This window comes from Rhincodon typus, chromosome 33 (assembly GCF_021869965.1).
Source record: "Rhincodon typus isolate 14 chromosome 33, sRhiTyp1.1, whole genome shotgun sequence".
NCBI classification, from domain to species: Eukaryota; Metazoa; Chordata; class Chondrichthyes; order Orectolobiformes; family Rhincodontidae; genus Rhincodon; species Rhincodon typus.
The window spans coordinates 18,596,437-18,624,342 of record NC_063364.1 but is presented as its reverse complement, the minus strand read 5'-3'; positions in this window follow the sequence as shown (position 1 = coordinate 18,624,342).

Genomic DNA, 27,906 nt, shown 5'->3' with positions numbered 1-27,906 from the left:
CTGCTCCAGGACTCACTGTCCTCACACTGCTCCAGGACTCACTGCTCTCACGCTGCTCCAGGACTCACTACTCTCACGCTGCTCCAGGACTCACTGTCCTCCCACTGCTCCAGGACTGACTGCCCGCACGCTGCTCCAGGACTCACTGTCCTCACACTGCTCCAGGACTCACTGCCCGCACGCTGCTCCAGGACTCACTGCCCGCACGCTGCTCCAGGACTCACTGCCCTCTCACTGCTCCAGGACTCACTGCTCTCACACTGCTCCAGGACTCACTGCCCTCTCGCTGCTCCAGGACTCACTGCCCTCTCGCTGCTCCAGGACTCACTGCTCTCACGCTGCTCCAGGACTCACTGCTCTCACGTTGCTCCAGGACTCACTGTCCTCACACTGCTCTAGGACTCACTGTCCTCACACTGCTCCAGGACTCACTGTCCTCACACTGCTCCAGGACTCACTGTCCTCACACTGCTCCAGGACTCACTGCTCTCACGCTGCTCCAGGACTCACTACTCTCACGCTGCTCCAGGACTCACTGTCCTCCCACTGCTCCAGGACTGACTGCCCGCACGCTGCTCCAGGACTCACTGTCCTCACACTGCTCCAGGACTCACTTTCCTCACGCTGCCCCAGGACTCACTGCCCTCACGCTGCCCCAGGACTCACTGCCCGCACGCTGCTCCAGGACTCACTGTCCTCATGCTGCTCCAGGTCTCACTGTCCTCACACTGCTCCAGGACTCACTGCCCTCTCGCTGCTCCAGGACTCACTGCTCTCACACTGCTCCAGGACTCATTGCCCTCACGCTGCTCCAGGACTCACTGTCCTCACACTGCTCCAGGACTCGCTGTCCTCACACTGCTCCAGGACCCGCTGTCCTCACACTGCTCCAGGACCCGCTGTCCTCACACTGCTCCAGGACCCGCTGCCCTCTCGCTGCTCCAGGACTCACTGCCCTCACACGTTTCCAGGACTCACTGCCCTCACACTGTTCCAGGACTCGCTGCTCTCACGCTGCTCCAGGACTCGCTGTCCTCACACTGCTCCAGGATTCACTGGTCTCACAGTGCTCCAGGTCTCACTGCCCTCACACTACTCCAAGACTAACTCCCTGCGCCTGCCATGGCTCTGGGATTCGCCTGTGGGTCTAAAGAGAGGAAAAAGGAAAAGAAAAAAAGAGATACAGAAGAAAAAGAAAGAAAACAAACTGGTGGAGCAGAAGAACTTCAGCAAGAGTGTGTTACTCTGCCGCCATCTTGCTGATCGATACATCTATCCACTTTAGTCAAGTTACCCATCACTCTTTCAAATTAAATTTGAAACAAGCCTAGTCTATCCAAACTTTTTCTCTTAGAACAACTCTGATCCACTTACAACATGCTTCTGTACATCAGTGTTCCTTAGGGTGAAATAGCAATTATCAATGTAATGCTGCAGCAAGTAAACAGTGCATTGAGGAGCACATACCCAGCTCATGGATTGGCCCAGAATGCATCTCATGGGTCTTCACTTGTTCTCTTAGTAGTCACTCACTTTGAGCCTATCTGGACGTTCACAGCATCTCTGCCTTGATTTATCTTGTCTTTTTGCACCTTGTCGCTCAACCAGAGATGCCAGGGCTCCATAGCACACCAGAGATACTGTATTGCCATGCCATTTATTGCAGACATAAAGGCAAGAGCTTTGTCACAGTTGTTAGCAGTCTTCAGTCAAGGGGGTCTCTGTACCGTAAGTCAAGGGCAAACTCTGATCCCAGTCCAGTGGCTTGGACACAGTCAGTCAGCTGCTTTGAACCATCAGAGTTAGGATCCTTTCCTCACAAGAGGTGAGGAGCCAAATGTCTGGGGTTGTTTTCTTCCAGGAATGTGAGGAGGCAGGTATTAAGTGAGATGAAAGTGGGTGGCACAACTAGCAATGGTGTTTTAGATGGGGAAGTGTCCCCAGGGGTATGAATAGTGATAGGCCGCACAGATGGCATGCAGAGTTAGTGATGGGGGTGAGTGACAGCAAGTAAAGGAAGATGTTGCAGCTAGTAGTGAGAGTGATAGAACATGGGTCTTGGGGAGAGATCGGTGCAGGAACAGAGATAGAGTGTGTGTGAGGTCTTGGAAAGAACGTGGTGGCACTTCCCTAGCAAAGTGAAGATGGTCATTGACAGCTCTAGACAGCTGAGACAGCGCTGACCAGGCTGGCATAGTCTGACATCATAGCCTCCACTCCAGTCCAGTGGGTAGAGGACATCCACGTCTGTACCATCCCATCCAGTTGGACCTCCAGGTCCCTGTCTGTAAAGCAGTGTGCCAATTTTCCCTTGTCTGCCATATCCAGTTCAAACATCAGGAACTGTGCAAGGCAGCTCCACACTGACAGAGCTTGCCTGAGAGCAAAATGGGCTTTTACAGATGGTGCCAGCACCAGGGATACCGTCAATTCCGGAATATTTCGGCAGTTGTTTCTTTGAATCATTTATTATTACGTGTATTTAATGTAAAAATACAATGAAAAGTGTGTACCTTCACCATACATACATGGCGCCATTCACATTAACTTAGAATAAGCTAAGAAATAGAAAGATAACTTAAGAGAGTCCAACTTTCCTTTCCACTGCTGCAGTCCTGTTCAGAGCTTTCCAGCCCTCGCCATGCCTCCGCCAGCGTCCCGCTCTCACTGCCTCACTATCCCGCTCTGGGCTGCCTCACTATCCCCCTCTGGGCTGCCTCACTATCCCCCTCTGGGCTGCCTCACTAACCCGCTCTCACTGCCTCACTATCCTGCTCTCACTGCCTCACTATCCCACTCTGGGCTGCCTCACTATCCTGCTCTGGGCTGCCTCACTATCCCGCTCTGGGCTGCCTCACTATCCCGCTCTGGGCTGCCTCACTATACCGCTCTCACTGCCTCACTATCCCCCTCTGGGCTGCCTCACTATCCCGCTCTGGGCTGCCTCACTATCCCACTCTTACTGCCTCACTATCCCGCTCTGGGCTGCCTCACTATCCCTCTCTGGGCTGCCTCACCATCCCGCTCTGGGTTGCCTCACCATCCCGCTCTGGGCTGCCTCACTGTACTGCTCTGAGCTGCCTCACCGGCTCACTCTTACCAGCCCATGCTCCATCCACCGTTGCTGCCGGACACAATCTGCGCCTTCAGGTCCCTCCACATGGTTCCTGGCCCAGCTCCTTCCTGACTCCTTAGGTAGGTAGTTAAAAGGGATGGGAGGGGCATAAAATTACTACAGAGGGAGAGAGAAGAAGGGAGCAAAAAAAAGAAGGACAAAGAAAGAAAGAAAAAGAGAACTGGCGAGCAGAGTAGACCTCTGAATGGAGAGACTTACCCTGCCGCCATCTTGCCATCTTCGGGAACAGCAAGTGGGTGAACGCGGCTAGAACTGGATGAGAGGAGAGCCATATGGGTGAGGTAGGGGCAGTACAGTGGCTCCACAGTTAGCATTGCTGACTCACAGCGCCAGGGACCCATGTTTGATTCCACCCTCGGGCGACTATCTCTGTCTGCGTGGCTTTCCTTTGTGTGCTCCAGTTTCCTCCACAGCCCCAAGATGTGCAGGTTAGGGTGGATTGGACGTGCTAAATTGCCCCATTGTGCCCAGGGATGTGCAGGCTGGATGGTTTAGCCGTGGAAATGTAGGGTTGCGGGGGGGGGGGGGGGGGGTAGGGGTGGGATGCTCTTCGAAGGGTGAGTGTGGACTCAATGCTTCCACACTGTAGGGGTTCTATGATTAACTAAATAAACACAGATGTAAGATATGACAAGAAATTTCACTGGAGTTTGTGGTGAGAACCCCTCCAAAAAACGCATTGAAAATAACACCACCAAAAAGTAAGATACAGCCCATAGGTTTATTTTTGTAAAATCCCAAGTCATTTTCAGGCATTGAGGTACTTTTCTCTGCTAAACCAGGCACGTCCCTTCAAAAGTCACTTCACTCAATCCTCAGGAGTAGAACTTAACTAATTTCCAGCAGCAAGGTATCCTCTGTGGATGTCTTCAGCTCCCTATTCTGGTTGCCAGCGGATACCCAAATCCCTTCCCACAATTTTCCAAGCTAACTCTGCAGACTGTTTTCTGCCACAAGCTTCTGTGAGGACTATTGTCGATTTCATCTACTTGCTGCAAACTGGAATGCACCTTCTAACTGCTTTTTCTTCACAAAATCCAAACTGTGATAAAACCCCATCCACATTCCATACAGTAAATTATGAACCATCACCTCTCTTCACCATACACATCCTGACTTGGTTCCCTCATTGGTACGACATTAAGACCCTTCCCAGCAGATGGACAGCAGTGGTTCAAGAAGGTAGCTCACCACCTACTTCTCAAGGGAAGTTAGCAGTAATAAATGCTGGCATTGCCATCAGCTCCTGCATTACAAGTTGGAATTTTTAAAAAAGACACCTTTAACAATAAGGGGAAGTTCAATATGGTTGTACAAACTTTCTCCAGTATGCCACAAAACTTATCTCAGCAATCTCTAGAAAATTTTAATATGACTTATTCCCATTATGCTGTAACTGTATCAGTCTTTATGTTGCTGACAATTTCAGATTGACCATCCGGCTCAGAATGTTCAAGACAACACCTTTTACGAGTTACACGTTCTCTTTCAAGTATCAAAGCTTCTTACAGACTCCCTCTTAGAATCTTGTAGTCAGAGGGAGCTAATTCAGTCTTATCATTAGTCAGTGGCATTTTGTATCTGTGAAGATGTGAAATTTGCAGACTGCGATTCCAACCTCCTGGCCACCCATGCCCCATTGCCAGTTTTACAATAGTGGATGTCAAAGGGTATCTGAGAGCTGCAACATTTGTTTGACATATTTAAATTTGAGGTCCCACAGTACAATTGGGAGCCTGGTTTTGAAAATTACTATTGTTGCATTAATCTCCCTGGAGTCAGAAAACATTGCACAGAGACAGAATCAGGAATTATAGGTTCCCCAATGGTAACTCCTTCATGTGCCAGGGGAAGCAAGGGTGCCTATCCTAGGGCCCGTTGCAGAAGTCTTCAGGCTCCCCCATTGCTCTAATTGCTGGGTACAACCTGCATCCCCCTCCTCCAGTCCTGATGGTTAACCTCCCCTCTGTCCCTTGCCAATCGTCACCCTGGCTTTCCTCCCTACCTGCTAGCTAAGTTGCCCATTTGTCTGTTCCACCAGGCAGAAATAGAAGACAGAAATTCAAAATGTCAATGAGACCTTTTTGTTAAAAGCAGCAGGACCTTTATGTTGTTGGCCCTGCCATTTTCTTTGGCTATTTCCAGCTCCCCCCCACCCCCAGCCTCTGGTGTACCCCCCCACCTCTGTGCAAATTTCAGGGCCATTGGAAGTTATAAAAACAACTCACAAACTTGATTGAGATTTTGTCAATTTCTACATTATTACATTCTTCGCTCATAAAACAAACGTCTGCCTCCCCAGCTCTATTTGTTAGTGTTGCCAGAAGCATTTGTGTCAGCAGCACAGCCAAATTTAATGTTCTGAACTATTGACATTGATGGAAAAAGATTAAGTTTTCTTCTTAGGAAAAGGACTTTTGTGCTGGAGTGAAAGGTGAAAAGTTGTCAGCCAGGTCACAAAAGCTCCATCGTAATTGCCACACTGTTCAGAATACCCACAGGAACAAGGGATTGGGAACAAAGTGATTGATATTCATATTGCCTTCAGGAAGTCTCCTCATTTTTCTTACATCAGTAAGTGGTAGTTAGCTCTGTTCACTTGTTTGTCAAGTTTGTCAAAACAAAGCTTGTCCAGCAATATTTCACCCCTTTCTGATTACCTCAGGAACTTGCTCAAAGCAAGCATAGATCTTAGTCAGTTGTTGCCAAACCACATTTTCATTACTGTATTCAATTTGGGGCACACTGGTTGTAAATAGAGCATTTAACAAATTTGAAAGATTTAAACTATCTCCTTTAAATTCAAGTTAAAATGGAGAGGAGCTTGTGAATGTCCCACTAGTTCCACCCAGTAACAAGACCATGTGACTTGGTTGCCATTGGCGACTACAATAGGTACAATATCCATGGTCCTTTAAGAAGGTGTAATTTAAATAATGGTTAATCATTGCACACCTCAACAGGATATGACTTGTTCAGACAATCTGAAGAAACAGTGATAGGAGTAAGACATACAGTACTTACTCTAATAAATCTCACTGTAAATAGTCTTGTCATTAGGTAAAGAAGTCACATTATTGTTTCACTATTTCTTGTATGTGTTTGGTATGTTTATGCCTAAACAACAAATGTAATTGGATGAAGAGCCCGGGTCAAACTTTGTTCAACATTGATTACTAGATTGGATGCCTGAATACAAAGGAAAAGGCAACTATTCTTGCTGCTTACAAACATTCAGACACAAAGATCTAGATTTTCTGAGGTGGATACCTCGTTATGAAATTTTCTTGCCCCAACGCCCCATAACCCCCTTTTTGTTCAGTGTGGGAGAGGGATAGAACCAGAACCTTTGCCCCGGAATTGGTTGGAAGTGACCTCAGAGGTGGTCAAATGCCAAGGTGACTGTTAAAAAGTGCACCTCCATTCTCTGGAAATTGTTCTAGTTGTTTTCTTAAAATTTAAGCCATCTGGTGCTCATCCCTCGTGCTCCATCAACTACTTCATCCAGTCTCTTTGACACCTCCACAATCAAAGTCAGCTCAATGCCAATTTCTGCTGCCCCATGGCCTCTTATAGTCCGCAAAAGGCTAATGAAAGGGTCCCCATAAAAATCTCATGTCGGAGGATGGCTAGAATACTGAGAGGAGTTAAAGTGAATTTTGAAGGACTATGTTGTAACTTTTGGTTGATCTTTAAATAAACCTTAAGATTGTTGTAATGTATAAGCAAATTCTAGGGAGCAGACTAAAACATACAACTAAGTTCATAATATATGTAATAGTAAATTCTAATGTTTGAGTTAGTATTGTTGGTTTACTTTAGTTTTTTTAGATATACAATAAAATTTATGTTTTTCCCATCATGTGCAATTTCATACTAATCCAGTTTATTGCTTGGATTTCCCTTTAATTGTTAACAGTCCCTACTGGGATTATAACAGATGATTGGTCTCCAATCACCAGAACCATCTTTTTTCTTCTGCTAGCTCTGACTCCAATCCATGGAGAGTTTTGCCCCCGATTCCCATTTTGCCGGGGCTCCTTGATGGAATACTTGTTCAAATGCTGCCTTGATGTCAAGGATAGTCACACTTACCTCTCCTGTTGAGCTCAATTCTTCTGTCCATGTTTGGGCCAAGCTTGAAATGAGGTCAAGAACTGAGTGGTCCAGATTGCACTCTGAACTGGTTATTTATTGCGTCGTACGTACTGCTTGATCATATTGTCAATAAGACTCCATCAGTTTGCTGATGATCAACAGTACACTGATGGAGCTATAAGCAGTCGGGTTGGATTTGTCCTATTTTTTTACCGGAGAGGACATCCTGAGCATTTTTCCATATTACTGGTGATGATGTCAATGTTGTGGCTATACTGGAATAGCAATAGGTAGAGATTTAAGCCTTTTCTGAGCCACAAGCCTTTAGTACCCTTGCCAGAATGCTGTCGGGGATCATAGGTGTCACAGTTTTCAGAGTCTTCAACCATGTCTCAATATCATTTGGAGTGAAACGAGTTGGCATCTGTGATCATGTGGACATCAGGAAGAGGTTGAGATGGATCATCCACTTGGCATTTCTGACCGGAAATCCTTACAAAATTTTCAGCCTTGTAATTTGTACTGAGCTCCCATCATCATTTCAGACTCCCTACTAATACTCATTTAATTATCCCTCACTATCAACAAATGTAGGATTGTAGAGGTTTGATTTCATCTGTTGGTTTTGGGATCCGTGGCTCAATCGCATTGGTTCTGCTGTTTGACATGTTGGTAGACCTGTGTTGTACTCTAATACCTCATATCTAGGTATGTTTGGAGCTACTCCTGGAGTGGCCTCCTCCATTCTTTGTTGCACCAGTGTTGATCCCTTGGCTTACTGCAATTATGAGCGAGGCATATTCCAGTTATGGCTAAAAGATTGCATTTGAATACAATACTACTGCTGTGATGGCCCATGGCACATTCTGGATGTCCAGTTTTAAGTTGCTAAATTTACCTGAAATCTATCCTAGTTAGCATGGTTGTAGTAAGACACAATACAACTGAAGTTTCGGTCAGTCTAAAGATGGAACTTTGTTTTCATGAGGACTGTGCAGTGGTCACTTGTACCTATACTACTATGGATAGTTGCATCTGCAACAGATATAACAGTGAGGATGAGATCTAGTAGGCTGTTTCCCTCAGCAACTACTGCAGACCCAGTCTAGGCAACTATGTCTGTTAGAACTCAGCTAGTCAGTAGTGGTGCTACCAAGGCACTCTTGGTGGTGGACATTGAAATTTCCCACCAGATTACACTCTGTGCTCTTACCATTCTCAGTGTTTCCTTTAGATGGAGGAGTACAGACTCATCAGCTGAGGGAGAGCTGTAGGTGGTGATCAGTAGGAGGGATCATAGTTTACAGTTTGCCTGATACCATGAAACTTCATGAAGCTCAGAGTTAATATTCCAGGGCAACTCCTTCTTGATTGTATACCACTGAGCCACCACCACTGCTGGGTATATCTTACTGGTGAGATAGGATATACACAGGGATGTTAATGGTGGTGTCTGGGGCATTGGCAATATGTCATGCTGTTACCTGACTTGTGTGAGGGACATCCCTCCCAATCTTGTGCAAGTCCTTGGATGTTAGTAAGGAAGACTTTGCAAGGTTTACAGGTGGAGTTTGCCTTTGTAGTTTTAGCTGCCTGAATCAATGCCAAGTGGTGCATCCTGTTTTCTTTCTTGTTGACTTTTCTGTGGTGGTTAATATAACTGAGCAACTCACACCAATAAAGCCAGAATACACTGGATGCTGGAAATCTGAAACAAACACAGAATGCTGGAAAAACTCAGCAGGTCTGGCAGCATCTGTGGAGAGAGAAATGGTTAACATTTCAAGTCTGGTATGAGTCTTCTTTAGAAGAAAGGTTTGAAGCAGTTCATTTGGTCATTTCCAAGAGTAGTTAAGAGTCACCTACTTTTCTGAGGGTCTGGAGTCTCATGTAGATTGGACCAGGTAAGGGCAGCAGATTTCTTTCCTTAAAGGAGATTAATGAGGCAGATGAGTCTTTATAACAACCAATGATATTTTGATGCCACCATTACAGAGGCCTGGCATAATTTTGGTAATTATTGAGTTGAACTGGTCAATGTTCTTCTTCAATGAATGCAAGTAAGAACCTGCAACAGCCTAGTGTAACATTCAGCCTTGAGACATAGTGAATTAAACAGCATGACATAGTTCAAGGTTGCTTAGGAAAAATGGCTTTAGCTATTTTCAGAAAGTCTCTGCAACAGAAGCAGTTTGGATCTTGAACAACTTAGTGAATACCCCATTGTGCCCATAATCTTGAATCTACAGTCCAGTCAATAATGTAAAGCCAAGATTAAAGATTTACATTCTTCATATTTCCTTCAATCTAAGCAAATGCTTGCACTCAGATATTAGACAATAAAGTCTCAAAATCTTATCAGAATCAGATTGCCCTATGGCTGACATTGTGTGTCAAATATTGTGACGTCAATAAATATTTGCTAGTGGTTTTGGTTTGCTTTTTTCTTAGTATCTGACCAGACTAAAGAGAATGTGCTCCTATCACTGGCCTTGTATTAAATAAACTTAAGGGAAAGTTTGGCCCATTTTGGGAAGAGGTTGAGTCTCAGCTGAATTGAACTTGTCTTTTGTTTTAGTTAATCACTAACTACCTGCACTGAGTTAATATTTACACTGTTTGTGGATTATCGAAGGTAACGTTTCTTGACACAGACACTACATTGTCAGATGAGAAAAGCAACATAGTTTCATACATTTTACTTTTAAAACACCTCCAATTTATATTTAAGTCTTCCTACAAAAGCAAGCTGCAGCAAAAATTAAGGTTTAAAACTATATCTGATTGCTGATATCAATACAGGCTTCTCAGTATAACTGGGTCCTTCAGCTTTGTGCTTCTTTTGAGAAACTATATCTGTATCTTAAATAAAAGTTAAAAAATACTGCAATGACTCAGCTAGCCAGTCAGCATCTGTAAAGGGAAAAGGTAGCATGTGATATTCAGGATTGGTTTCTGCAATCACAGATTTACCCTGTTTTATTTTACTTGCTTTAGGTATTTTGAAATCAACCTGTTTGGATATGTTACCACTCCACAAGAATTTTCCAGGGTAGAGGAGTCCAAAACTAGAGGGACGTGAGAGGGAAAAGATATAAAAGGGACCTAAGGAGCAGAAGAGGGTGGGGTGTATATGGAATGAGCTGCCATGAGGAAGTGGTGGAGGCTGGTACAATTACAATATTTAAAAGACATCTGGATGTGTACATGAATAGGAACAGTTTAGAGGGACATGGGCCAAATGCTGGCAAACAAGACTAGATTACTTTAGGATGTCTGGTCAGCATGGGCGGGTTGGACCGAAGGATCTGTTTCATCATGTACAACTCTATGACTCTTTGACTCTAAGAGTATTTCAACTTGTTTTACACTGATGCTGGATACAATGCCAACTGTTCAGATTTTGAAAAGTAAATTTCACTTTTGATGTTCAAGATGACTTTTAAAATGATAGTGCATCATTTCACCCATACTCTGCATGGCTGTGTTCAGTTATTAATATACTTCAGGTGGATGGCTGCAATATTACTGAAAAGTCCTGACAACCTTCCAGCCACTTCCTAACAAACACAAAAAAAAACTTTCTTGCCTTTTCCCTTGAATGTATTGTACCTTTCCCAATATAATTCAAGACAGGGCAACTTTAGTCATCTGGAACGACTGTTATGATTTCAGACATCAATCAGTTCCTTGCAGCAATTAACTTACATGCACTCTGCAATAAAAAATGGAGCACTTTTCTACTTAGTCAAATAAGGAAGCTCATTATTAATTGTAGGAATACTGTCACTATTCCCTAGGAAAGAGATCATCACCTTTGTATTAATCTACTATTATGATTCTCATTATTTTCATGCACAAATGTAAAATTACCAAACAAACTTTGGTGACTGATGAAATCATGTTTACTGTGGTTTCAAGATGCAGTTACAGGATATACAGTGGACATGTCACCCAGGGCTGAAATTCTTTGATTGATTTGACAGGGTCATCGATCTGTTGTATCAGAGGATTTTCCGGAACTGTGCAGGTCTTTCCCTTGCCATGTCAAGAATGGAAACGGTGAAGTGATAAGTATTTGTATTCCTAAAGCATCATCAAGTTAAATGACATCTTTGCCTTGTATGCAGGAGAACTGATGTGAAGTTTTGGTACAGTACTACCCTCTGTCACATACAGTGGTGCTGACCTATTGCTACAATTTTTTTTAGAGTTGAATATTATTCTATGGCTCGATCTATTACCTGCCTCAAATTAAAGAGCTTTGACGTTTTTGAGATCCCACGATAGGAAACTTGCCAAACGATGGTATCACAGAAAACCATTTGACTTTCAACCTGGCATCTGTACCCAATAGACGGATTCCTATCTTCCCTGGACAATTTAAGGGCTAAGCAGCCTCTTAATTTATTATATCTTTTTCGCAGCTGCTTAATTTATAAACAGCGGTCAATTGCTTATTTCAAAAGCTTTCTATGGCAAGAATAATGGGTTTAATTGTATTTGAAAGCCACCAAATATCAATGGAGATCAATGCAGGTGGATTGATCTGTTTATGCAGTTAAACATCCAGAATATCAGATTTAGACTGTAACAATTTAAATACTGTAATATTGATCAACTTTACCATGATACAGCTCGGATGACATTCCACATGATTGCAGGAAATGGTTCACTTCAGCTTATCCAACCAATGCCTTTTGTCTTTAAAGTGCCTACCAATTTATGGCAAAGCTGATACACTGGAAGTACAACCAGCAAAACCACAAGTTGTGGTTAACATTCCTCATATAATACATTTCCTCAGCTAGTGCATCTCACCAACTTCTCAAGGGCAATTAGGGATGGGCAATAAATGCTATTTATTGGTCATTTATAGACAGTGATGGTCATTAAGAGACAGCTATGATAGTACTTTACTGGGTTTATTTTGAATGTTTCATCTCTTTCCGTCTTGTATAATCTACAAACAAAGGTGGTTTTTATGTCTGTTCACTATTGACAGACAACAGGGATCAATTAGAAATCTGTTATCCAAATTTTCATCTTTAAAAAATTGAAATTTACACCAAAGTAACTTTATTAAAACAGATCTACAGTTTATTTCATATATTCAGCCCCATGGTAAATCCTCCCCAAACATCTGGAGAGATCTAAGATGATGAAATACAAATTGCTACTACTTCAACTGATACCTTGCATTGTAGCCAAACCAATGTACACTCTCTGGGTTCATTGATGAGCTCTAAAATGTTTAATCTATCCTCATTAGTGGAGAGCAAAAGTCACAGTCATATTACTCTGCTCCATGCTTGATTAAGCCAAAGTCCAACTTGTTTAATGAATATATGTGCGTTGTACTACCCTACTTTCAGTTATCCTTTCCCAATTTGGCTCTGAATATTTCCAGGATCTTCTATGCATCAAGTAATTCCATCACCACAGACAATTATGAAAAGGCATTTGCAAGGTTTCTCAGGCTAAATTCAAGTAGTCCCAGCCCTACTCAATTCTATTCTCTAAGTCTTTTTACCCAGTCCTATTTCATCAGTCACTGCTCTGCATATCCTAAAACTTGGTCCAATTAGCATGGTAATGCTTCCCTTCAAATTTATAAAACACAGTTTTATTGCATTGATATCAACATTGGTTATAGTGTAACATTCACTAATTTCTATCAGCACATTTTAAAAAGTAATATTTTTCATATTCAGCAATATTGTGGTTTTCCACCAGGAATATGACATTCTTGCTACAATTCTTCAGTGGTTTACTAAAATATAGAGCAAAATATTGCCCATAATTTTTTTATTCATTCATGGGATGAGGGTGTCGCTGGCTAGGCAGCATTTATTGCCCATTCCTAATTGCCCAGAGGGCAGTTCGGAGTCAACCACATTGCGGTTTCCTTCCCTGAAGGACATTAGTGAACCAGATGGTTTTTTTCCTGACAATCGACAATGGACTCACGGTCATCATGAGATTCTTAATTCCAGATATCTATTGAAATCAAATTCCACCATCGGCTGTGGCGGGATTTGAACCCAGGTCCCCAGAACATTATCTGGGTCTCTAGATTTAACAGTCTAGCAATAATACCACTAGGCCATTGCCTCCTAAATGAACAATTAGAATATTCAGACTATTTTTGAATACAGCCTTTTGGATAATGGCAATGCAATATCCTTGCTAGTATGGTGTACATTTTTGGCATTCTACAAAATGACAATTTTTTTTCCCCATAATCTGCATTGTGTTCAACTTCCCTGAGCTCCTTAATGCCAAATATATATGCTGTCACATCCTGGCAATCCAATAAGAATGGAATTTCATACACGTCTAGTGAACTGTGAGCAAGAGGCTTGCCATGCACAGTTTTAGAATGGGCCAAAAGTTACGCATTAACTCAGCCTTCCTTGGAAAAGTCATTGTGAATGTCTTGCTTCTTAGGGAGTCTCTCAAGATTGAGGGTGAATTACATGAATATATACATACTCTGGCATATTACCGATAGTTATACAAATAGCCTTGCTAATGGATCATGTATTGCTTTAATATTTCTGGAATGATGCTGTTTCGCAAGCAGGAGATAAAGGCTGTACTTAAATATTCAGGGGCTGTTTGGCTAATGATTTGGAGGTAACCTCTATGAATGCTACACTTACAAGTCCGAGGTTTGATTCCTCAATCTGTACAATCCTAACATGGGTATGGATCCTACAGCTGGCCCCAATCCTTTGAAGTTAGAAAAGGAACATCATGAAATTTTTGTTTCTGTAATTCTAATGCTGGAACGATATTTGTGAATATCAGCTGAGGGCTTAGCTATAATCTTCAACATTTGAACAGTTTATCAATGCTCAGTGTTAAGGGACACACATCAATAATGGTCATGTGGATGGGAACCAAAGGACAGCTCTCATCATGGAACTGTCTCCTTCAGAGCCAGTCAGTTATCAGGAGGGGTGATGGAAATGTGAAAATTGTGGAAATCATAGAATCCCTACAGTGTGGAATCAGGCCATTTGGCCCATCGAGTCCACACCAACCCTCCGAAGTGCATCCCACCCAGACCCACCCCCCAACCCTATCCCTGTAACCCTGCATATCCCATGGCCAATCCACCTAGCCTGCACATCCCTGGACAGTATGGGCAGTTTAGCATGGCCAAATCACCTAACCTGCACGTCTTTGGGCTGTGGGAGGAAACAGGAACACTAGGAGGAAAGCCAATGAGACACGGGAAGAATGTGCAAAATCCCACAGTCAGTTGCTGGAGGCTGGAATCAAATCTGGGTCCCTGGTGCTGTAAGGCAGCATTGCTAACCACTGAGCTACCGTACTGCCTCAAAATAGGCAGAAAGGATCAAATGTGGGCAGCAGAGTTTTGAATGAGCTCAAGTTCACAGGGAATCATGGATAGCAGGTTGACCAGGAGAATATCGGAACAGTTTGGAAATGACAAAGGCATTGCTGAGTGTTTCATTGAGAGATGGGTAAATATTGTGGAAATAGGCTGGCTTGGTCATGAAGAGGACATGGGGTTGGAAGGTTAGCTCAGGGTCAGGTGAGATTTCAAACTCTATGGGTTGGTGACTGCTGAGGGATTTATGATAATGACAAGACATTTACGCTGGGAACTAAATGTGATGACTTGGCCTGTTTATCTGCCAGAAAGTGGAGCTCATCCCAGGCTGGATTTCAAGCAAGCATTCTGACAGCGCACAGGTAGTGAACAGGTTAAAAGAGACAATGGGGAAGTCATGAAGGTGTTATCTGTACTCATGTAGAATCTGACTCTGTGCCCTGTTTATATTTGATATTGCTAATGGAGATCATGTAGATGCGAAAAAACAAGGGGGCCAAGGAAGAATACATGAGCTCCCAATAACATGGCTAAAGGGCAGGAAGAGAAGCCATTGATAGAAATGCTTAAAATATAGCCAGAACTAAGTAAAATAAGTTAAACAAGCTGGAAAACAGGGGGGAGACATTGGAGCAATACAATATCTGCATCAAAGGCTACAGCGAGGTTGATGAAAACAAGGAGACATAATTCACCAAAGGCAAATTCAGGGTGAGTGCCGTTTAAGAGTTAGCCTTTTTTTGAGCTCTGGGACAGGCAAAAGCCTGGCTGGAGTGGAACCAATGCAGAGTTGAGGGCAAGGTGGGCATGGATTGCATGGAGCAAGAGTAAGAGTTGTGTAAATTAAAGGGATGGATTGGGAGATTAGAGATGGGACAGTAATTTGCAGGAGTTGAGGTCAGAATCTATGCAGAGAAAGGTGATAGAGTGGGTTAAAGGTGAAGAAATTGCCAGAGGGCAGGAAACTGTTTACATCATCAGTTAACATGGGGATTAGGAAGGGAAGTTGCATTCTCAGTAATTTGGTGAGAATGGAGCTTAAGGAACCAGGAGAGAAATCTTACGGATAAGATCAGCTCAGAAAGCACATGGGTGAAGGTGAGGAGTCATGAGAGACAAAGGAGAAAGAAAAAAGTAAGTTCCAGCACTTGTGTGAGTGGTCTTCATTTCCTGTAATCGTTCTCTCACACTGAGGTCCTCTGACACCTATAAAACACACTGCTTGCCATACTTGCATTCTCTGCTGTCCACATTTTGTTCTATGTTGTATTGCTGAGTTCATTCTGCCTTCTCTCATGTTTGTTGCCATTTTCTTCACTCCTTCCCTCTTTCCCTCTGCAATGCAACTGTGTTCTGCATTATCTGAGGTCTGCAATCTATCTTAATCATGCAGAACAAAAACGGCCATTGCCTGCTGATCCACACTCATCTGTCTATTGATAATAACAGAGGGGAAAGATTGTATTACGACGTGATTTATATACGAAGCAAGATAATAAAATGATAGCAACGAGAAACAATTTAAGAAAAAAAATCAAAAATGCCAGAGAAATATTTAAAATCTTTCGTGAATCTAAAATATGTGCAATATAAGTGTACATTAGTGTTGTGCCCAAAAGCAAAAATACATTGATTATTGTGGAATAATTGATTTCTATTTATTTATTTATTTCTAGTTTGTAAATCCCTAGTGGTGCATGTTGCTAGCACTAGTTGTGATGTTTGGAATCTAGGTGCTTTCCCAAAGGGCATGAATGAAAAATGAAAAAGGATGTGTCAATTCACACTGCATTCTCACAGGTCTTAATGGTCATTTACAGAGGCAGGAGTAAAGACTTCAGATAGATAGGTTGCTTTCTGTGTCTGCTGAGCGGAGAACATTTATGCCATGGGAAGACTTAAAGAGGTATAAAAAATATATAATTTTAGAAAAAGAATTCCATTTCAACAATACATTCCCATGTGACATATTGTCACATTTGTCAAGGATAACAAAGCTCTGAAAAATGACACTAGTCGAATGTGAAGTGTTGCCCCCAAACAGCAGTCTTTAGTTGTATTGTTTTCATTCTGAAAAATGCCCGCTCCAGAATATTGAAAGCACAACTGGGAAATTGTCTAGGCTTCTTGCTTGTTTGTCAGCTCCCAATTCCACAGTCGGATGAGTCTATGCTGCCCAAATGTCCTAGCCTTTCACAAATGTATAGCTGAAATAAATCACTAACATCAGCACTATGTAGTAATGAACATGTGAAACTGAAAATATATTGTTTTGTAGGATTTGGTGAATGAATGGAGTTCAGCAATTGCACAGAAGTCAGTGGCTCCAGATGGGTGTAATTTGCACAGCATGATCAGTGAGTGACGGGACAAATGTTCTGTCTCGACCGTGCTACAAATATAACATGCTCCCATATCAATGAGGGATTGGATGCAAAAACATGACAGTTATAACCCATTATTGGTACTTTGTGAAATTTGTGCCTTGTCCATAGGTGAGAGATGAGATGCAAATCTACATCACAGGGCAATTAGTAGAGGTTTGTTCACAGAATCAAATGACAACTGGACTACCACAGTTTCTCCAACATATATAAATATACTCTGAAATCTCATAAGACACTTCTTACAATATCACCATTTTAAAATATTACCTTCAGCTTTAACTTGTGTCTTCACATAGTATTTCTTTTTGTTGCTACTATAATAGTAGAGAACAAAAATTTGAACCATCTTTTTCAAGCTTTGTGAAAATAAACTTTATGATTCCTTGCTCTTCTGCACTGTATTTTTCCAGTTCATAGACCTTTCAGTGTCTTACACTAATTTATCTGTATTATTGCTCATCTACAATAGTCCATATCTACTCAATGGTTAATGAATCTGTGGCGTTCCATTTTCCTGATTCACCCTAATTTTGTCTTTCGTCTTGTCACAAGATGTAGCCTTATAATCAAACATATTTGTTCTGGGTTTTCTAGTTTAAGGGGCGTATTAACCCTTTTTTTTAAGACAGAGAACAAGAGAGTTTCATGTAAGCATGTTCAGCACAAAGAAAGTCCAAGGTATCTTACTCCACAAGTCATCAGGGCAAGAGGACTGAGCTGAAAATAGTCATCAAAAGAACAAGGATGCAAATCATTCCAATCAAGCTAACATTCATTGTCAGGCTAATTGCAATTAAACTGCCCCAAAAGATATTCAAATTGACAATTTTTGTAAGAAAATGAATCCCTTCCAGTTCAGAGAAAAATGTGAAGCATTGAGAGTATTTGTGAATGGAAATAATTGACTTGCATGAATTCTGCCAAAATTGGTTATTTACAGCAATGAGCAGAAATGGGTTGTTTTCTACTGGTGCATTAAATCATAATTCTGAATGCAAAGAACATACTTATAATTTTATTATCAACAGTTAACATACTTTCGTGCTAAGCACAGATACTATATCATGCCATGGGGTAAATTCATCGATCCCGTACTCCCAGAGGGGTGATGAGCTTGAAGCATCGCAGAATCAGTCCAACAGAATTGCAGTCGTATTGCCAACCTGTGCCCTCTTCACTCGCAGCTTCCCACTGGGAGCCCAGGATCAGTGAATTTACTCTTAAACGTTGCAATGGTTCAATAACAGGAACACCAAACTAATAGGAAACCTGAGTAATTCATGCTGAATAGCAAACAATAGCAGAACTAAAGTTTTACAGGAGTGAAATTATTGCTAAATCAACTAATAAAATCATGAGTCAGTTGCCCTAATGATACTTGCCTTGATGACCTTAGTTGTTTCTAATAAAACAGATACAAATATAATATGAGTAAGATAAGAGCTTTTTATTCTTTGTTTCAAGATTCCATTTCAGTTTTTATTTATAAAAATATAAATTATTCAGTTTAATCCTACCACAACTATCTATAGTGATTGGCTTTGCAGTTACCAAACAATGTCACTGCTATTTGCAAACTAAAGATTAGGTCCATGATATTTTATCATCTTTGTTCTTTCTCTCACCATTTTACCAGTCTACTTTTGTTCGTCTTGACAATTCAGATCAGAATATGATTTACCACAAAAGTCTAATTTTAATTCTACTTAAAAATTGCTTTTGGCCCCAGATAACTCTTTTTTTGCCCACTATTAAACATTTGAACTGTTTTTCATGAAATAATAGGCAGCCCAGAGGTTCAAAAAGCTAAAAGCTTACCCGTTCCAGAGCTATAATAAAACCTACTGGAAACAAAGGAGGCCAACAGATCCTAGTTCCCACAATAAAATCAACAGCAATGTTCCATCTCTCCTTCAGAAACTATCTTTTCCATCAAAAGCATTCATAGCAGAAAAACAGAACTCAGCGACAGATATCGGAAAGAATGACAATCAAAAGTGAAAATATATTTGCTCCATTCACAAAGACGAAACAGGAATGCCTTTATAAAGGACAGATTTATGAGGCTGTTATGCTGACCACAAAAAGGAACTTTTATCTGACACAAGAAGATATCCATCACAAAGTTGATGGATAGACGTTAGAGCTGCTGGAATATGTTAGCTCAAGAAGTGACATAGAATTTTTCACAGGGTTTAATGTCTGTCCTAATAGGGCTGCAGAAAGGTGAGAAGTTTCACCTGAGCTTCAGAATCTTGTTATGGACCAGACCAAACCCCCTCAAAACATGTCATGGAGATAGCCTAGACCCCAACTTTTTCTTATTTTAAAGGCAAGTGCCATGCATTGCATTCTAGATGCGATTTGATTTGTCAAACTATCAGACTTGAAGCAAAACACACTTGATTCATACACTGTGGTTAAAATACAGACAAAATAAAAATAAAAGAATTGGTTTAACTGTAACTATTGAAATGCTTAACAAGATAATAAAGAACTCATTAACTGTTCCAATGTAGTAACATCCCATTAGCACACCCTTGGCAAAAGCAAATTCAGTAACAATGATTGTATCACATGCAATACTAGCAGCAGGAAGAGAACCCAAGTTTTTAGCTGTATCAAAGAGAGACAGATGCAGCAGCGTTCACAACCCCAGCAGCTACTGAGAGCTAAACTAAAAATCCTGGTTCTGTGGGAGCTTGACCCCCCCACACCCCCAATTCAAGTTGCTTCTATCGTTCCAACTTTAAAAAATAACTGAGGCTCTCAAAATCGTTTTAATTTATTGGCTTGAAGCAGAGTATCTCAACTTCTCTTCATCAAACAAATTGACAAAATGTACCTCTTAAAGCCATAGTATTGTCACATATTCACGTGGTGAAATACCCACGATATCTATTCATTCACTGATCAGAAGATTTCTGACAAGGAACTCACTCATTATGACGATAAGGTAGTTAACAAAAGATCACCTCATTAAGGATCCTCTACTGAGTAGTGATCACAATATGATAGAACTTCAAAGTCAGTTTGAGGGTGAGCAACTTGGATCACAAACTAGTGTCCTCAACTTAAATGAGGGCAATTGCAGAGGTATGAAGAAAGAATTATCCAAAATTGGCTGGGAAAATAGATTAAGGGGAAAGCTAGTGGATGAGCAAAAGCAGATATGTAACAGATACAGCAAACATTTTACTTTCTGCCACCTATGGGACCAGGAATGTGCTGGTTGATCAAATATTCCATTTGATCAAGCTGTCCACATTTCGATGTAAAAACACACACTAAGTAACAGAAACGTAAAGTAGGGGGTATACACATCACTGTTATACTTTATTTATAGCATAAATGACTTAAATAATAATGCAACTTTGCTTTAAATACAACTTAATGGCAGACAGCCTTCACAATCACACCCTCAACTGACTACTCGGACCTCACAGAGATCGCGATAACATCTGGTATTTGAGGTATGTAATTTTTGCCGGTTGAGAGTGCTGGTTCATAAGGTGCCAATTAATAATGTTCACCAAAAAATCATTCCAGTTAAGAAAGAGGACTCAATAAGAAGGAAGAACAACCAGTGGTTAACAAAGGCAGCCAAAGAGAGATCCAAACAAAAGTGAAAGCACGTAAAGCAGCAAAACTAGTGGTTGGCCAAAGAATTCGCAATATTTTTTTTGGAACCAGCAATGGATGACTAAAAAGCTAATGAAGGTGGAGAAAATCGATTACAAAAGTAAATTGGCAGGAAACATAAAAACGAACAGCAGGAGCTTCCTACAGGTGTGTGACAGAGAGTAGCTAAAGTAATTGTGAGAGCCTTGGAGGATCCACATGATAACAGGGAAAATGGAAATGGTAGATAATTTGAAGCAAGATTTTACTTCTGTTTTCACAGTAGAGGGCATGATAAAGTTCCCAAGGATAACAGACAAACAAGGTGAAAATTGAAGGAAAAGTCTTGTATCAGTCTGTATTTTAAAGGACAATGTATTTGACAAATTAATTGGATTGAGATAGTGGAGGCATTAGTTGAAATATTCCAGAACTCAGTGGATTCTTGGAGGGTTCCAGCAGATTGGAAAACTTGTAATGTACCATTCCTGTTCAATAAAGGAGGCAGGCAGAAAGCAGGAAACAATAGACTTAACATCTGTCATTGGGAAAATGCCACAGTCTATTATTGAGGAAGAACAAGAGTAGGATATTTAGAAAAGTTTAACTCAATAAAAAAGGGTCAACATCATTTTGTGAAAGGGAATTCATGTTTAGCAAATTTGCGAGAATTAATTGCGGATATAACCAGTGGAGTTGATAAAGGAAAACTAGTTTTTGGATTTTTAGAAGACATTTGATAAGGTGTTACATAAAATGTTATTGCACAAGATAGAAGCACACAGTATCAGGGGTAATGTATTAGCATGGATTGTGGATTGGTTAACACACAGAGAGAGAAAATTAGGATTAATGGGTCATTTTTCATTGAAAGACATAACAAGTGGAGTGCCACAAGGATCAGTTCTCGGGCCTCAATTAGTTACTAATTAATGTTTTGTTACTCAATTAGTTACTATCTATATTAATGACTTGGGGGAGGGGGCATATTTTGCTGACAGTACAAAAATAGGTGGGAAGGCATGGTGTGATGAAGACATAAAGAATCTTCAAGTGGATATAGATATGCTGAATGAGTAGTCAAAAACCTGGTAGATGGAGTTAGATTCAGGAATGTGTGAGGTCATGCACTTTGTTAGGAAGAATCAAAAGACAGACTATTATTTAAATTGAGAGAGACTCTAAAAAAGAGCAGCACAGAGGATCTGAGTGTTCTTGTGCATGAAACACAGCAAGAGGGTGCACAAGTAATTAAGAAGGTAAACAGCCTTTATTGCTAGGGGTTTGGTATTTAAAAATAGGAAAATATTGTTACAACTGTACAGGGTGTTGGTCAGACTGCACTTTGAGTACTGTGTACAGTTTTGGTCCCTGTATTTAAAAGGGATATTCTAGAATTGGAGACAGTTCAAAAGAGATTCACAAGGCTGATCTCTGGGATGAAGGAGTTGACTTATCAAGAACAGCTAAACAGATTAAGCCTTTATTCATTTGAGTTTAGAAGAATGAGGGGTGATTTTATTAAAACAGGATTAGGATTCTGAGGGGGCTTGAGAGAGTAGATGTTGAGAAGATGTTTCCACTAGTGGGTGAATCTCAAATTAGAGGACACTCCTTTAAAACTGAGATGCAAAGGTATTTGTTCTCTCAGAGGGTAGTGATTGTCTGGATTTCCCTACCATGGTGATTTGTGGAGGCCAGATCACTGAAAGTATTTGAAGAGGAGGGACAGAGATTTTGAAGCAATGAGAAGTTAAGGGCTATGATGAGTTGGCACAACTGAGGAGTTGAAGCCTAGAGTTGATCAGCCATGCTCTTGTTAGCTGGTGAGATAGGTTTGAAGGGCTGAATGGCCTACTCGTGCTTCTATCTCTTATCTTCACAGGTTGTGCATGGCCTGTTTGTTGCATCGCATGATATGTTGCAGACAACTATGCAGCCACGCAGCTTAGCTCAGCTTCTAAAATGAGCTCCAAAATTAGTAGAAATTTGAGCTTGTGCTCCACCGGTACAGTAAAGGTTAGATTATAGTAAATACATTTTTACTGTTCCTGCAGTCCGATACTGATAAGAAATTTATAGACATCTAGAGCTGACCTGTGACACAGCACATAGCTCCTTATCTACACACTGAAAACACAATTCTAACTTTGCCATACTTCCTAAATCCTTTGAATTCACTGTGTGCTACCCACATTTTACAGTCAAAAGTAATTACCTGTAAGTCAACAACTCCATCAGATCGAAGTAATTCTTATCCTTGCCAACTACAATGGGTATTTGGACAACTTGAGTCTTCACTGCAGCACTGCTGAATAAGCAGTAGCAGGATTCGATCGGGGGATTATGATATGACTTTAGCTGCATGGACTTCGACAAATATAGAACAGAGCATTCAAGACGTTACGAACTGGTTTTCTGTGTGGGGGCCACATACCTTTCCTGAATGTTGCAGAGAGGAGTCAATGGTAAAAGAAATAAAAATGCCTCAAAATAAATAAAATAAAATTGGGCAGTATTGAACAGTGCAGCATGATACACCAGGCTTTAGATGGTATTTTGCACAATCACAGCACTGGATTTCCAAAAAGGCACAAGGACAGCCTTGTGTGTAGATGCACACAGCCACCAGGTTTGCTGTGTAGCCCAGGTTAAATGCTACAACAGTTATAAAAGCAACTCCACTGAATGAGCTCCTAGCCTTCTCACCCATGGCCACTTTCTGTCACACTCCCTTTCTGAGAAGCTGCCTGCTCTGATGGGCAAGGCACTGAAAACCCTCACAATGATTGCTATCTGCCTTTGCCAATGACAGTCAGGCAGGCAGCTCTCACTTCTGGGCCAATCAAACAACTTGTATTTAAGAATGGCACCACTCGAGCAATGCAGCTTGGGCGCTGAGCTGGAACGTGGAGTTCATGGGGGTGTCAGGCTAGCAACCCCACCTGCAAAATCCCATCGCCTGATCATCAATCTGATATGTGTGTAATTCATTAGTGTATCTTTATAACCCACCAGCAAATCACTCATGTCACTTTGACAAATTACAAACACTGCCCACCAGGGGGCAGTTCAACAACTGCAGGCTTTTAGATGGTTTCTAATCAATCGGCACAGGGATGCTATTACACACGTCTGGAGCAGGTAGAACTTGAACTCAGGCCTCCTGGCTCAGAGGTACGGACACTACCATTGTACCACAACAGCACTAATTGCAGATTTTTATTCAAGGAATTTAAATTCCTCTTAATGGTGGGAATTGAACCTACATTCCCAGAGAATTAGGCTGGACCTCTGGATTAAATGACATTACCCCTATGCCCCAGCCTCCCAAGTGAAAAGCAAGCTTCGTTTTTATTCATTCATGGGATGCGGGCATCGCTGGCTGGTCAGCATTTATTGCCTGTCCCTAGTTGCCCCTGAGAAGGTGTCATAGAGTCCCACGGCACAGAGACAGGCCCTTTGGCCCAAACTGGTCCGTGCTGACCAAAATGTCCATCCACACTAACCGCATTTCCCTGCACTTGGCCCATATCCTTCTAAACCTTTCCTATCCATGTATTTGTCCAAATGCCTTTTATATGTTGTTAATGTACCCGCCTCAACCACTTCCACTGGCAGCTTATTCCATATGCATACCACCGTCTGTGTAAAAATGTTGCCCCTCAGGTTCCCATCTATTGTTTCCCCTCTTACCTTAAACTGATGCCCTTTAGTCCTCAATTCCCCAACCCTGGGAGAAAGACTGAGTGCATTCACCCTATCCATGCCTCTCATGATCTTATACGCTTCTATAAGATCCCCTGTCAGTCTCCTAGACTCTAAAGAAATAAGTCCCGGCTTGTCCAACCTCTCCCTATAACTCAATCCTTTGAGTCCTGGTAGCGTCCTTGTAAATTTCTTCTGCACTCTTTCCAGTTTAATAACTTCCTTCCTATAGAAAGGTGACTAAAACTGAACACAGCACTCCAAGTGCGGCCTCACCAACGTCATGTACAACTGCGGCATAACTTCCCAACTTCTGTACTCAATACCCTGATGATGAAGGCCAGTGTGCCAAAAGCTTTCTTCACTGCCCTGTCTACCTGTGACTCCACTTTCAGAGAACCATGCACCTGAACTCCAAGGTCCCTGTGTTCCACTACACTCCTTAAGGCCCTACTGTTCACCATGAAATTCCTACCTGGATTTGACTTTCCAAAATGCAATACCTATCACTTATCTATATTAAACTCCATTTGCTATTTCTCAGCCCACTTCCCCAGCTGATCAAGATCCTACTGCAATTTCTGATAACCTTCCTCACTGTCCATGATACCGCCAATTTTAGTGTCAACTACAAACTTACTAATCATGCCTTGTATATTCTCACCCAAATTATCAATATTGATAACAAACAGCAATGGGCCCAGCACCAACCCCTGAGGCACACCACTAGTCACAGGCCTCCAGTCCGACAAGCATCCTTCCAGTATTACTCTCTGCTTTCGACCATCAAGCCAATTGTGTATCCAATTTGCCAGCTCTCCCTGGATTCCATGTGATCTAAGCTTCCAGAGCAGCCTACCATGTGGAACCTTATCAAAGGCCTTACTGAAATCCATATAGACTACATCTACCGCCCTGCCCTCATCAACCTTCCTGGTCACATCATCAAAGAACTCTAACAAATTTGTTAGGCATGATCTCCCATGCACAAAGCCACGCTGACTACTCCTAATCAAACCCTCTTTTTCCAAATGCTTGTATATCTTATCCCTCAGAATCTTCTCTTACCTATAACTTACCTATCACAAAGATGTTAAACTTACTGGTCTATAATTCCCAAGTTTTTCTTTGCAGCCCTTCTTGAATAAGGGCACAACATTCGCTACCCTCCAGTCTTCTGGGACCTCACCCGTGGCTAACGATGATGCAAATATTTCAGCCAGGGCCCCCGCAATTTCCCCTCTAGCCTCTTGCAGGGTTCTTGGATATATCTGGTCAGGAGATTTATCCACCTTTGTATGTTCTAATACTTCTAACACCTCTACTGTGATATGGACTAACCCCCAAGATATCGCCACTAACTTCCCCAAGTTCCCAAGTCTTCATGTCTTTTTCCACGGTAAACACAGAGGAGAAATATTCATTGAGGATCTTGCCCATCTCTTGCGGTTCCACACATACGTGTCCACTTTGGTCATTGAGGGGTCCTATTCTCTCTCCAGTATTTTTTTTCCTTTAACATACTTAAAGAATCTGTTTGGATTTACCCTAATCTTCTCAGCCAAAGCTATCTTGTGCCCCTTTTTGCCCTCCTGATTTCCTTCTTCAGTAAACTGCTGTATCCCCCATATACCTCCAGGGATTCCCTTGGTCCTAGCTGCCTGTACCTGAGCCATGCCTCCTTTTTTCTGGTCAAAGCCTTAATATCTCTTGTCATCCAGGGTTCCTTACTCCTGCCAACCTTGCCCTTCACTCTCACAGGAACATATAGACCTTGAACTCTAGCTATCACACTTTTAAAGGCCTCCCGCTTGCCAGAGGTCCCTTTGTCTACAAACAACGGGTGGCCACAGAATCTCTTGTCTATCCCCCTAGCTATCGAGTCTCCTATCACTAAGGGCATGTTTACCTTTACCCTTTCCTGCTATGCCCCAGAGCCAGTCATAATGCTACCAACCTGGCTACTGGTGCTTTCCCTGATCGGTCATTCCTGTCTCAAAAGCATTCAAATCCTTGACCTGACACAACCTGTCCATCTTTTCACCCACCTATCTGCTCCTCCCATCTCACTGACCAATCCCCACCACTTCCTACCTACACTTATCCATCATCATCCCACCTACCTTCCCCATCCCCACCCCTCCTCTCTATTTATTTATGAGCTCCTCCTCCACCCCATTTCTGATGAATCATCAACTTTCCTGCTCCTCTGATGCTGCCTGGCCCGCTGTGCTCATCCAGCTCCACACTGTGTTATCTCTGACTCCAGTATCCACAGTTCTTACTATCCAAATCAGTATATTTGTTTTCGAGGGGAATGGCCACAGGGGTTTCCTGCACTCTCTGCCTATTCCCTTTGCCTTTCTTGGTGGTCACCCAGCTACTCTCTGCCTACACCTTAGGTGTGACCACCTCACTAAAACTCTTATCTATGATGCACTCAGCATCTTGGATGATCCTGAGGTACTGGTGAGCTGCCTTGTTGAACCACTGCAGTCCACCTTCTGTGGTGTGAGCCACAATGCCAGTAAGGAGGGAATTCCAGGACTTTTGACCCAGTGACAGTGAAGGAACGGCGATATATTTCCAAGTCAGGATGGGGAGTGGCTTGGAGGGGAACTTGGAGGCGGTGGTGCTCCCATGTATCTGCTGACCTTGTCCTTCTAGATGGAAGTGGTCGTGGGTTTCGAAGGTGCTGCCTGAGGATCTTTGGTGAATTTCTGCAGTGCATCTTGAAGGTAGTACACACTGCTGCTACTGAGTGTCGGTGGTGGAGAGGGTGGATGTTGTGGATGTAGTGTCAGTCAAGTGTGCTGCTCTATCCTGGATGGTGTCAAATGTTGAGTGTTGTTGGAGCTGTACATAGGGAGGCAATTGGGGAATATTCCATCACACTCCTGACTTGTGCCTTGTAGATGGTAGATAGGCTTCAGGGAGTCAGGGGGTGTATTACTTGCTGCAGTATTCCTAGCCTCTGACCTGCTTTTATAGCCACTGTCGAGTTCAGTTTCTGGTCAATGTTGACCACCAGAAGCAGTCGCTCCAAGAAATATTTAAAACAAATGACCTGGCCCTCTGTTTCATATTTGTTTGTGGGACCTTGCTGCACACATGTCGACAGCTACGTTTCTCTATCTTGGCACAGTGACTACTTCAAATCATTGGTTTTAAAGTGCTTTGGGCTTTACTGAGATTATGAAAGATGCAGTATAAGTGCAGGTTTGTTCTTTAACGAATACTCAGGGAAAAGAGCACCTTAACCAACAGAAATGAGTTGGTTGGAACAAGCAGGATGTTAAAACTTTAAAAACCTCAAACCTGAATCTAACCTGTCCCTTACCAGTTTAATAGAAATGGGATTCAGGATTTTCTGAAAAGGTTAATACTGAAGAGTGCCATAAGCAACTAGGATGATGCCATATGGACTTATGGGCAGAACAAATTAGGATCTTGAAGGAGTGAGACCTAACACACACCCCTCTCTGTAACTCACTCAGAGATAGCAGGAACTGCAGATGCCAGAGTCAGAGATAACCGAGTGTGGAGCTGGAAGAATAGAGCAGGCCAGGCAGCATCAGAGGAGCAGGAAA